The sequence below is a fragment of the Geotrypetes seraphini genome, chromosome 15 (assembly GCF_902459505.1).
Source record: "Geotrypetes seraphini chromosome 15, aGeoSer1.1, whole genome shotgun sequence".
Taxonomy (NCBI): domain Eukaryota; kingdom Metazoa; phylum Chordata; class Amphibia; order Gymnophiona; family Dermophiidae; genus Geotrypetes; species Geotrypetes seraphini.
In genome coordinates, this window is record NC_047098.1 from 43,810,630 (window position 1) to 43,823,452 (window position 12,823).

At 45.9% G+C, this 12,823-nt stretch overlaps 1 protein-coding gene across 3 annotated transcripts in view; it reads right to left on the bottom strand.

Annotated features, from left to right (window-relative positions):
- Nucleotides 1–12,823, bottom strand: part of TUBD1 (tubulin delta 1) — a 96,443-nt gene that overhangs the window by 51,545 nt on the left and 32,075 nt on the right. The gene's annotated exons all lie outside the window — the stretch shown is intronic.

Here is a 12,823-nt window from a genome sequence, read left to right on the forward strand (position 1 = left end):
TTCCAATGCTCAATATGACTGCCTTTCTTAAGGTTTGACACTTGTTCCATAATATTTATATTAAATTTAAGAAGTATCCAATTCTAGAAGTGAATAATTAGATATTTGCCCTCTTTCAAATGGTATAGAGCAGCATCTCTCAAACTTTTTTAACTCCAGCACACTAAATGCAACAAATGTTTTTCATGGCTGGAAAAAATTTCTGGGGAGAACACTTTTGCCGTTAGTTTTCAAGGTCCAATCACGTCAAAGAATGATGCTTATCTGGGCAGTTGTATAATAAAAAGAATGGATAAGATAACATGAGAAGTGAAATTGTCATGAATCAGAGGGATACAAACCCTGTAGGTCCTAAAAGCAGGCTTGTGGATTAGATATAAACTATAAAGGCAGTGGCGTACCTAGCATATATTTTTTTGAAGCGTTTGTATTCGCTCTTCATAAGGTACGTTCTAGTTTTGTTATAGAAAGAAGTAAACTTATTGTGAAACTGCTAAGTTCCTTTGTTTTTCTTCTTTGTTTTGCAGACTGATCGGTCGGGTCACACCCTGATGTAGCCTGTCGGTGAAACGCTGGCCTCCGTCGGTGTGCCGATCAGCCTCAAGATAAGTGGTTTTTTCCTCTATCTATAATTCAGCATTTATGTGAAGCACAGTTTTTTACTCAATTGCTCACTTCTGAATGAAGGTTTTGCCTATGAGGTTATCGCTTAACCACCTTACATCCACTATTGTGGCGGTGAGAGGGCCTTTTCTGAGGTTTTTTCCTTCTTTTTGAGCAATTAAGAGCTGGCACTGGTTTCTCATTGCTTCTGCAAAAAATTTGTACCGCTATAACATCTTATGACCACACTAGTCTCCCATTGAAAGTGTTGTTTTTACATACATTGGTTTTCAACACATCTGAGTTGTTTGTACCTAGCATATATGACACCCGAGGCCCATCGTTTTTTGACACCCCCCATCTGTATGAAAAACATCACACAAGAGTGTACCTAGGAAAAGGCAGCATCTTACATATTGCAGTGAGCAGTACATCAATACACCCATTTTAAAACTAACCAAGCCAGATTAGTACAGATCAATCCTACACAGTCAATCCTAACTGAAAACCATGTCTTTCGAACACACCTTCGCCTAGTATGGAATATGTAATCACAAACTAACCCCTCTCCCTTTTACAAAACTGTAATGTGGTTTTTAGCCATGGTGGTAACAGTTCAGACTCTCATAGAATTCTGAGCAATTACCACCATGGCCGGTGCTAAAAAAAAAACGCTTTACAGTTTTGTAAAAGGGGGGATAAAATAGAAAAACGTAGACAAAGATTAAATTGAACCACCAAGAAGAAGGACTCTGCATACAATGCAACACCACAGAAACAGTAATGCATCACCCCTAAAGCAAAAAAATAAATAAATATAATTTTTTTCTACATTGTCTTCTCTGGTTTCTGCTTTCCTCATAGTCTTGTCACTCTCTTCCTTTCATCCACTGTCTACCCTCTCTCTGCCCCTTCTATATGGCATCTTCTCTCCTTGTATACCCCTTCCATCTCTCCCTTCACCCCTATTATTCTGGCATCCATCTTCTTTCCTTCCCTCCATCAATGGTCTGGCATCTCTCTCCTTTTCTTCCCTTCCCTCTCCCACAGCCCCATGGTCTGGCATTTCATTCTCTCCTCTCCCTTCCCCCCACTTCATCAGCATCTGCCCCCTTTCTTTCCCTCCAACCCAATTCCATCCAGTATCCTTCCCCCTTATGTCTCTCTCTCCTTTCCATGCACACCAATTCCATAAGCATCTTCCCCCTTTCTCACCTTCCACCACCCTTCCATACCACCCTGACCTCCTTTTTCTCCCTCCACCACCCTTCTATACTCCTCTCTCCCTCCAAACCAGCAAGGTCCCATGATGACTGCTTCTGTTGCCTCTGCCTCTGGAAGATGTAAGTGACGTTGGAGGGGGTGGGCCGGCAGACACAGGAAGTTGCGGCAAGGTTCCACAATGACTGCAGCTGCCAGTCCACCCCTTCCGACGTCACTTATGTCTTCCAGAGACAGAGGCGGCAAATGCAGTCATCGCGGGACCTTCCTGCACTTCAGTGCGGCTGCCGACTCTGCTTCAGAATAAGTATAGCAGCCGTGCTGAGGTGCAGGTGCCATTTAGAGCAGCTTGGAAGATTCTGGATCCAGCCGGCTGTGTACCCCCCTAGGGCTGGCACCCGGGGCGGTCTGCCACTATATGAGGGGACAAAAAATAATAGAAAGAATGGATAACTTGACCGATTTAGACATGTCATACAATTATAACCACAAAAATGTCATAAAATGTAATTCTAAACTCCAGACGAAAAGCAGACTATAGAAAGGAAACCAGAAAAGACCAAGCCCATAGTACTAAGATCCAAATGCTAAAATCGGACATGTCCATTATGAAGAGACGTGTGGATCACCGCTAATTATAACGAGTGTGTCTTTAAAATATGAGACGGTAACGGATAGCCAGACCTGGTGGACGGAAGTGACAAATACTGGAGCCAAAACCAAAGCACCATGATGAAACTTGAATGGAAATATGGATACCTATTTATACTTTTGAGTAAAATTGCGATGCGAACATGTCATAGAAAAGAATAAATAATGTGTAAACTAAAAACCAAAAACAACATATTGTAACACCGAACTCAGAATTAATGAAATAACATGCTAAAAGAACTTACTCCCCCTAAAATAGGGCATATACATACTTAAAATGATGGCTGGTTACAAACAGTATGCCTAGACTATATAGACCTAAACAGAGCAAAAGTAAACGTATGGGAAATGAACAGCTGATAATACAGAGTGTATCTTGAAAACATAAGCCGATAGTAGCTCAAAGACAAGCCGACCGGGTAGATGAAAAGTGAACCTGGGAAAGATCTAAATTATTGTACAAATGAGCTTCTATTAAAACCAAAGAATAAAACCACAGCACTTGGGAAAGTAAAAAAGGGAGAGTAAAATGGACTTACCAAAAAGGTCTCTGCACTGATGAGATAAACTCGTACGCAGAATAAATGTGAACACGCGACAGTGGGGCTATGATATTTGATCCATTGAAAGAGGTGCCAAAAAAGTGTCGGCATTGGATTGAATGCACACTGATAGGCGAGGGGCATCAGGCTGTTAAAAAATGCTGCTTTAATAAATAAATGAAAATACTGGTGAAAAACTAAATAAAAACCATGATATAATACCGAACCTGACTGCAAGTGGTAGTGAAAGTAGCATAAGGCACCTGTAGTACTGTTAGTGCCAGAGCTGCTTAGAATAAAGAACCGTTCTGTACTTGAGGAGAAAAAAGAAAGAATGAGGTGATAAGATGTAAAGTGCTGGCCCCTCACTGCACCACTTGATAAAACTAAGGAGCGATGTTCTAGAGCAGGGGTGCTCACACTTTTTGGGCTTGCGAGCTACTTTTAAAATGACCAAGTCAAAATGATCTACCAACAATAAAATAAAAAAAAAACCAAACACAAAGCACACTGTACACAGAGAAAATGTTAATAATCATTCCTATTCTGGGGTTTTTTCAAAGAGGTCAAAGCAGATGACTCTATGCACTGTCACCTCAGTAACAATCATACAAAAATAGACAAATACCTCCCCTCCCTTTTTACTAAACCACAATAGCAGTTTTTAGCGCAGGGAGCTGCGCTGAATGCCCAGCGCTGCTCTCGACGCTCATAGGCTCCCTGCGCTAAAAACCGCTATTGCAGTTTAGTAAAAGGGGACCATAATGTAAAATATAGACAACAGATATAAATTCAGACACATTTTGATCAGTAAATTTAAAATAAAATCATTTTTCCTACCTTGTTGTCTGGTGATTTCATGAGTCTCTGGTTGCACTTTCTTCTTCTGACTGTGCATCCAATCTTTCTTCCCTTCTTTCAGCCTGTATGATTCCTCTCCTCCTGACCTGATTCCCCACCCCCAACTTTTTCTTCCTCTCTTCCTGCCCTTTCTTTCTTTCTCTCTTCATGCCCCCTTTCTTTTTTTCTGTTTCTCTTCTTTCCTTCTGTCTCCCTGCCTGCCCTCTTTCTTTCTTTCTCCTTGCCCTCCCCCAAGCCACTGCCATCGGGGAACAGGCCCCAAAGCCGCTGCCACCGCCCCAAGCTCTCCATACTTCAGGCCAACCAGCATTCCTCTCCCCGATGTCAATTCTGTCATCAGAGAAGAAGGCTGATCGGCCCAAGATCACGATCAATTGGGGGAAATGCTTGCGGGTCCTGCCTTCGTGGAAACTGAAAGTAGGCAGGACCCGGCAGCAAGAAGAGAAAATGGAAAGCTTCATTGACCTGTCTCCCGCCTTAGCCCATAGCGAACGCATGCTTCGGGGCTCTAACATGTGCGTGCCGGCTTCCCTTCTCTTCTCTTCCACCTCCCCCTGGACATAACTTCCGGTTTCGGAGGGAAGAAGGCACGCACACGTTAGAGCCCCGGAGCATTAGTTTGCTACGGGCTAAGGTGGAAATCTTCAAGCCGGCTTTTTTTTTTTTTTATCAGCGGCGGCAGCAGAATTTAGCTGGGCGGTCATCTAAATTACCCGGGCGGACCGCCCGGCTTAAAGGCCCTAGGGAGAACACTGTACTACTATGAGACAGGTTCTGGCCCACAAATTAGCCCAGTGTTTTTCAACTGCTGGTCCGCGGACTGGTGCTGGTCCACAAAATAATTATTTTATTTCTGCCGGTCCATAGGTGTCAAAAGATTGAAGAACATTGAATTAGAAGGTGGCTGCAAACTTCACCTATCATCAGGAAATCCCGCTAACACCACTCCCAGCTGGCCATGCAACTTCAGGAGAGACCACAACAGGGGTAAAGCTGTACGAAGGAAGCAAGCAAGCAACATCCAGGAGGCTACCATAGTTTCTTCCAAATCACCCTCTACTACCAAATATTGGAGATACATCTAGGAGACCTGCAAGACTTGGACATGCCAGCCTTCCTTGCCAATACTATCATTGACTGGGACAACCACTTGCAAGCCAGCCTCTGGCTAAACTAGCCTTCTCATCCAGGCATCATGTCCTACCTAAGAATGGGTGAAATGCAAAAATTAGCTGCTTCCAAGTATCTTAGAAACAATAATTGGATCATTTTAAAGCCCAGGCCATAAAGCACAGTTACTTACCGTAACAGGTGTTATCCAGGGACAGCAGGCAGATATTCTTAACTGATTGGTGACGGCACCGATGGAGCCCTGGTACGGACAATTTTAGAGTGATTGCACTCTAAGAACTTAGAAAGTTCTAGTTAGGCTGCACCACGCATGCGCGAGTGCCTTCCCGCCCGACGGAGGCGCGCGGTCCCCAGTTCAGATAAGCCAGCTAAGAAGCCAACCCGGGGAGGAGGGTGGGACGTAAGAATATCTGCCTGCTGTCCCTGGATAACACCTGTTACGGTAAGTAACTGTGCTTTATCCCAGGACAACAGGCAGTATATTCTTAACTGATGGGTGACCTCCAAGCTAACAAAAAGGGGATGGAGGGAAGGTTGGCCATTAGGAAAATAAATTTTGTAAAACAGATTGGCCGAAGTGTCCATCCCGTCTGGAGAATGCATCCAGACAATAATGAGATGTGAAAGTATGGACTGAGGACCACGTAGCAGCTTTGCAGATTTCCTCAATAGGCGTGGATCTGAGGAAAGCCACAGATGCTGCCATAGCTCGAACTCTATGGGCCGTGACAGAACCTTCCAGTGTCAGTCCGGTCTGAGCATAACAGAATGATATGCAAGCAGCAAGCCAATTGGATATCGTGCGTTTAGAAACAGGATGACCCAGCTTGTTAGGATCAAAAGACAGGAATAGTTGAGGAGAAGATCTGTGAGGCTTAGTGCGTTCTAAATAGTAAGCCAAAGCATGCTTACAGTCCAAAGTATGCTTCCAAGTATCTGGATGAGAATGAGGTTTTGGAAAGAAACCAGGTAAGACAATGGACTGGTTAAGGTGAAAGTCAGAGACAATCTTAGGAAGAAACTTTGGATGTGTACGCAGAACCACCTTGTCATGATGAAAAATAGTGAAAGGCGGATCTGCAACTAGTGCATGTAATTCACTGACCCTCCTAGCAGAGGTCAGAGCAATAAAGAAGACCACTTTCCAAGTGAGAAATTTGAAATGAGTTGTGGCCAACGGTTCAAAGGGAGGCTTCATTAAAGCGGAAAGAACCACATTAAGATCCCAGACAATAGGAGGAGGCTTGAGAGGTGGTTTCACATTGAAAAGCCCCTGCATAAATCTGGAAACCAACGGATGAGCAGTAAGAGGTTTTCCGTGAACAAGTTCATGAAAAGCAGTGATGGCACTGAGGTGGACTCTGATAGAGGTAGACTTGAGACCTGAGTTAGACAAAGAAAGAAGATAATCCAACACTAGTTCTACTGCTAGTGAGGTAGGATCATGATGATGCAGAAGGCACCAGGAAGAAAACCGAGTCCACTTCTGTTGATAACACTGAAGAGTGGACGGCTTCCGAGAAGCATCAAGAATAGAACGGACAGGCTGAGAAAGAAGTGAGTGGGTCAAGCTCAGCCCGAGAGATACCAAGCTGTCAGGTGTAGAGACTGCAGGTTGGGATGTAGAAGGGACTGCTGATGCTGAGTAAGCAGAGTAGGAAATACTGGAAGAAGAATGGGCTCCCTGGAACTGAGTTGAAGAAGAAGGGAGAACCAATGTTGCCTGGGCCACTGTGGAGCAATGAGAATCATGGTGGCTCAATCCCTTTTGTTGTTTGAACAAGGTCCGCAACATGAGAGGTAGAGGAGGAAAGGCATAAAGGAACTGACTGGTCCAATCCAGAAGAAACGCATCTGGTGCCAGACGATGAGGGGAGTAGAGTCTGGAGCAAAAGAGAGGCAGTTGATAATTGTGAGGAGCCGCAAAGAGGTCTACTTGTGGAGTTCCCCATTGAGCGAAAACGGACTGGAGAGTCATGGGATCGAGAGTCCATTTGTGAGGTTGGAGAATTCTGCTGAGATTGTCGGCCAAGGAATTCTGCTCTCCCTGGATGCAGACAGCTTTCAGGAATAAATGGCGAGCTGTTGCCCAAGACCAAATCTTTTGGGCCTCCTGACACAACAGGCAAGAGCCCGTCCCACCCTGTTTGTTGATGTAGTACATTGCAACTTGATTGTCTGTGCAAAGCAGTAGGACTTGAGGAAAGAGGAGATGCTGAAAAGCCTTGAGGGCATAAAACATTGCTCTGAGTTCCAGGAAATTGATGTGATGTCTCTTTTCCTGGGCAGTCCAAAGACCTTGAGTTTGGAGATCGTTCAAGTGAGCTCCCCAGGCATACGGGGAGGCGTCTGTGGTGATGAAGAGATGATGAGGAGGCAGATGAAATAGAAGACCTCTGGAGAGATTTGAAGATTTCAACCACCATTGCAGAGATTGTCGAAGAGACGATGTCACAGATATGTGTTGCGAACAAGGATCCGTTGCCTTGGGTAGCTAGGGTCCATTTGAGTGCGCAGGTGAAGATGTGCGAAGGGGGTGACATGAACTGTCGACGCCATGTGACCCAAGAGTACCATCATTTGTTTGGCAGAGATGTAAAGCTGTGGGAGCACCTGCTGACAGAGATGAAGAAGGGTCTGAAGGTGGTTGTATGGAAGAAACGCCCTCATTAGAACAGTGTCCAATATCGCTCCAATAAATTGAAGTCGCTGAGTTGGAATGAGATGCGACTTGGGTAGGTTGATCTCGAAACCCAGGATTCGGAGAAACTGGATGGTCTGGTTGGTGGCAAGCAGCACTGCCTGAGGTGAAGGAGCCGTGATTAACCAGTCGTCCAGGGAAGGGAAGACTTGGAAATTGTGAGAGCATAGAAAGGCGGCTACCACAATGAGACATTTGGTGAATACACTGGGAGAGGAGGCCAGACCAAAGGGTAACACTTTGTACTGGTAATGGGAACGATTGATGAGAAATCGGAGGTACTGTCTGGACGTCAGATGTACAGGGATATGTGTGTAGGCTTTTTTGAGATCCAGGGAGCATAGCCAGTCGCCCTGAGAGAGAAGAGGGTAAAGTGTGGCAAGAGAGAGCATTTTGAACTTCTCCTTGACCAAACATTTGTTGAGATCCCTGAGATCTAATATGGGTCATACTCCGGTCTTTTTGGGGACTAGAAAGTACCGGGAGTAAAATCCCTGACCTCTCTGCTCTGGAGGAATTTCTTCGATGGCATTGAGGAGAAGGAGGGACTGAACTTCTTGACCGAGAAGGAGGGACTGAGATTTGTTGGAAGCAGACTCCTTTGGAGGACTTGGTGGTGGAAGAGTTTGAAAGTTGAGGGAGTGTCCGTGACGGATGATGGACAGAACCCACTGATCTGTGGTGATTACTTCCCAACGGCTCAGAAAAAATTGGAGACGTCCCCTGATGGGTTGCAGTAGAGGAGAAGAAGAGGGAAGACTGGCTATGTCCTGGAGGAGGAAGTCAAAAGGGCTGAGTGGGCTTAGGCTGAGCAACAGGCTTTACTGGTGGTTGCTGCTGTTGACGAGCCTGCTGGTGCTGTTGCTGCCGTTGCCTCCGAGGCTGGGGAGGATGAGGAAGAAGAGGCCGAACTGAGAAACGACACTGGTAAGACGTCTGCTGTCGAAAAGGATGAGCAGGTGGGGGTTTCTTTTTGGTTTTCAATAAAGTATCCCATCTAGTCTCGTGAGCAGAAAGTTTCTGGGTGGTGGTATCCAGAGATTCACCAAACAGCTCGTCACCCAGGCAGGGAGCGTTGGCAAGGCGGTCCTGGTGGTTTACATCAAGTTCTGAGACGCGGAGCCAAGCTAAACATCTAAACATCAAGCTAAATAGCGACAGCCATTGCTGTAGCTCGGGATGTGAGCTCAAACGTGTTGTAGATGGAACGGACCATAAACTTCCGGAGCTGGAAAAGACTGGAAGTACATTGTTGAAAAGCAGGTATCTTGCGTTCCGGGATGTACTTCTGAAAAGTGGTAAGCTGCTGAATGAGATGTTTCAGGTAGAAAGAAAAATGGAATGCATAGTTACCTGAACGATTGGCCAACATAGCGTTCTGATATAACCGCTTGCCAAATTTATCCATGGCCTTACCCCCTCTGCCAGGAGGGACAGAAGCGTACACACTAGAGCCCGCAGTTTTCTTCAGGGTCGACTCTACAAGCAAAGACTCATGTGGGAGCTGAGGCTTGTCAAACCCTGGAATGGGGATAATCTTACAAAGAGACTCTAGCTTTCTAGGAGCTCCTGGAATGGTTAGAGGAGTCTCAAGATTTTTATAAAAGGTTTCCCTTAAGATGTCATGTAAGGGTAATTTTAGGAATTCCCTCGGAGGTTGATCAAAGTCCAAAGCATCAAGGAATGCTTTGGACTTTTTGGAATCAGACTCCAATGGAATAGAAAGGGTTTCTGACATTTCTTTAAGAAATTTAGTGAAGGAAGTCTGCTCTAGCTTACTATCAGGCTCCTGAACAGATGGATCAGCCTCATCTGATGAAAGGTCGTCATCGGTACCGAGAGGATCATCGGAATCATCCCATAAATCAGGGTCACGCACTGAAGGGAGTCGTCCCAGGGAGAGTGGAGTAGAGACCTCCGCATGTCGGGTTTTGCGTACCGATTTGCCTGATCTCATCGATACCGTACCTGGGGAAGTATGGAAAGCGGTACGGAGGTTCTGGTCAGAGAGCGGTACCAGCTCAGAGCCCGAGTGAACCGCCCTATGCAAGGTTTTTGGTTCTGCCGATAGAATAGGCATGAATACCGAAGAGGTAGAATGGAGCGGTGCCAATAAAGTCGATGCCGACAAAATAAGCTGGTCGACAACCGGCACCGAAAGCTCAGAGGGTACCGAATCTGGAAGGTTCGGTGTCAAAAGAGCTGGGAGGAGTTGTTGTAACTGCTCTTTAAGTTGGACCTGGAGAATGGACGCTATGCGGTCATCCAATGATGGTCCCGAAGGCACCGGTACTGCTTTTCTCTTTTTCGGTACCTGTGGTGCAGCTCTACGCTCAGGAGAAGTAGATGCTGATGATGAGGCAGTGACTTCAATAGGAGCGGAGCGTTTACAGGGCCGGCGTGCAGTCTGCAGGACTTGGCTTACTGCTTGGTCGACCGGCGGGCCCAGGACAGTAAGGGATGGCTTCTTAGCCGGCTTACCTGGGGGGTGCGACACCGAAGACACGTTCTGCGGTGTCGAAAGGGCCGGAGCCAATTTCGAGGACGCCGCCGATGCCGGTGGACCCTCCATAGCGGTACCGAAAAGAAGCTGTTGTTGAATTTGGTGATTTTTTAAAGTTCGCTTTTGAAGAGAAGCTCAACGGGTGCACGTCGAAGCCCTATGATCCGGACCCAAGCACTGAAGACACCAATTGTGTGGGTTGGATAAAGATATAGGGCGTGCACACCGCTGACACTTCTTAAAGCCCGGTGAAGGGGGCATGAAGGGAAAAACGGCAGTTGCAAAATCGAAGGTCGAGGCTTCGATGTTGCCAACAGGCCCCGCTGGAGCCGACCGAAAAATAAAGAAAAAAAAAGATTTTTTTTTTTTTTCCTTTTAGTTGGTTATGGAAAACAAGAAAAAGGAGAAAAAATGTGAACAATTTCATGAAAAAACACGCGAGCGGGAAGGCGAAGAAAAACTTTTCAACAGCCGTTGAAAAAACGCATATTCTTAGCTCCGCGGAAACTAAAAAACTGGGGACCGCGCGCCTCCGTCGGGCGGGAAGGCACTCGCGCATGCGCGGTGCGGCCTAACTAGAACTTTCTAAGTTCTTAGAGTGCAATCACTCTAAAATTGTCCATACCGGGGCTCTGTCGGTGCCGTTACCCATCAGTTAAGAATATGCTGCCTGCTTGTCCTGGGATAAAATCAAGTACAGAAGATTCCTAAGGATATTGAACATCATGACAAGCCCAACCTTTGGCCTATCTGTGAACCTTCTACCACAAATGATTCAGGGAGTAATACAGCCCTCCCTGGGGCCATGCTGTATTGCCAAAGCCATGCGCTTTCCTATGTCTGACAAATTTGGCTGCCTATCATTCCAAGGCAATATACTTGCTCAATCCAGGCTTTAGTTCCATCTGAGAGGAGACTGAACTTGAAAAGGCACATAAGATGCTGAACCCAAGAACAACCTACAAGCTCACTGTCTTTGAAGACTAGCACCTGCAGAAAGGAACATTCCCAGGGAGGAAGCAGACTGAGAATCTGAACACTGGGAGCGAAGTCTTGAACCCCTAAAAATCAAGGTACAAGACTAGACTCCTCTTTAAAAACTAGAGGGCTCCCCCTTTATTCCAGAATCAGGGAGAACCTGCTGGATAATCATAAGCACAGATATTGACATCTGTAGAACTTTAACAAAAGCCAAACTCTAAGATTTAAAACTTGTTTTTTTTATATTTGTGGTATATCAAATAAACTGAACTAAGCTGAGTCGGACCTAATTAGCTAGAGATCTCAATTAACTATCTCTGAACCAAACTGTTAGTGGCTCTATGGCTACACCAAGCAGAAAACCCTGACACTATAAGAGATCCAGGATAACAAAATGGGAAATTTTCATATACACAAAAATCAGATATGCAAAGCAGAACCCCCAAGTAACCTAAATGCTTTGTCAGGTATGCAAAAACCTGATTAAAAAACAGAAGTCCAAAATAGTATACTAAGCACAATATTTATTAAGAAAGGGGCTGATTCTGTAAACAGGCGTCCTGATTGTAGGCAGTGGTAGGCATCCTATCGCTGTCTGGCAGCCAATCGGGACGCACATTTTTAGGGGGAAAAAAAATCTACCCGAGGTAGGCGGCCTACACCGTAGGTGTTTTCGCAAGTCTTGGGAGATGCATAGGGACATCTAAGCTCGCCCATGGCTGGGCGTGGTTTCACCCAGAAGTGGCCTTGGGCAAGTTTAAGCAGCCCTAGGCTAGAGAGTTGCGCGGGGACAGAAATCCCATCCGTCCCCGCCAAAGTCCCACCCGTCCCCACCCGTCCCCGTGAGGACTCCCACCCGTCCCAACGAGGAATCCCTCCGTCCCCACCCGTCCCAGCGAGGAATCCCCTCCGTCCCCGCCCGTCCCCGCGAGGAATCCCCTCCGTCCCCGCCTGTCCCTATAAACTACAGAAATAGTTATTTCATTTAATTATGCTACTGAATTAAAGGCTCTGGTAGAAACCCATTTAAAAATAAGCAAAAAGACTTTATTAATTTGGAAATATTAATTGGGAAGAATACATACTTTGTAAACGGGTTTCTACCAAAGCCTCTAATGTTTATAAATTTTTATCAACACAACTAATATACTACTTTATCCTTAAGCAAAAAAAATAAAAAAAAAAGGTTTTTTTCCTACCTTTATTGCCTGGTTTCTGCTTTCTTTATGTTCTCATTCAATTCCTTCCATCCACTGCCTCTCTTCTCTCTGTGTCTTCCATTTGTTCTGTTACTGTGCCTCTCCCTTTCTCCCCCTTCCCAAATTGGTCTGGCACCCATCTTTTTCCCTCCGCTCCCCCCATAGTCTGGCACCTCTGTCTTCTTCCCTGCCAGCGTCTTCTTCCCATTCCCTCTTCCCCATTTCCTTTCAGCGTCCTTCTCCCCCCTCTGTCATCCCCATGTCCTTTCAGCGGCCTTCTCCACCCCTGTTTTCCCCATGTCCTTTCAGTGGCATTCTCCACCCCTTTGTCTTCCCCAGTGCTTTCAGGGTCCTTCCCCCCCCCCTTCCTCCCGTTTACCCCATGTCCTTTCAGCGTTCTTTTCCACCCCTTTGTCTTCCCCAGTGCTTT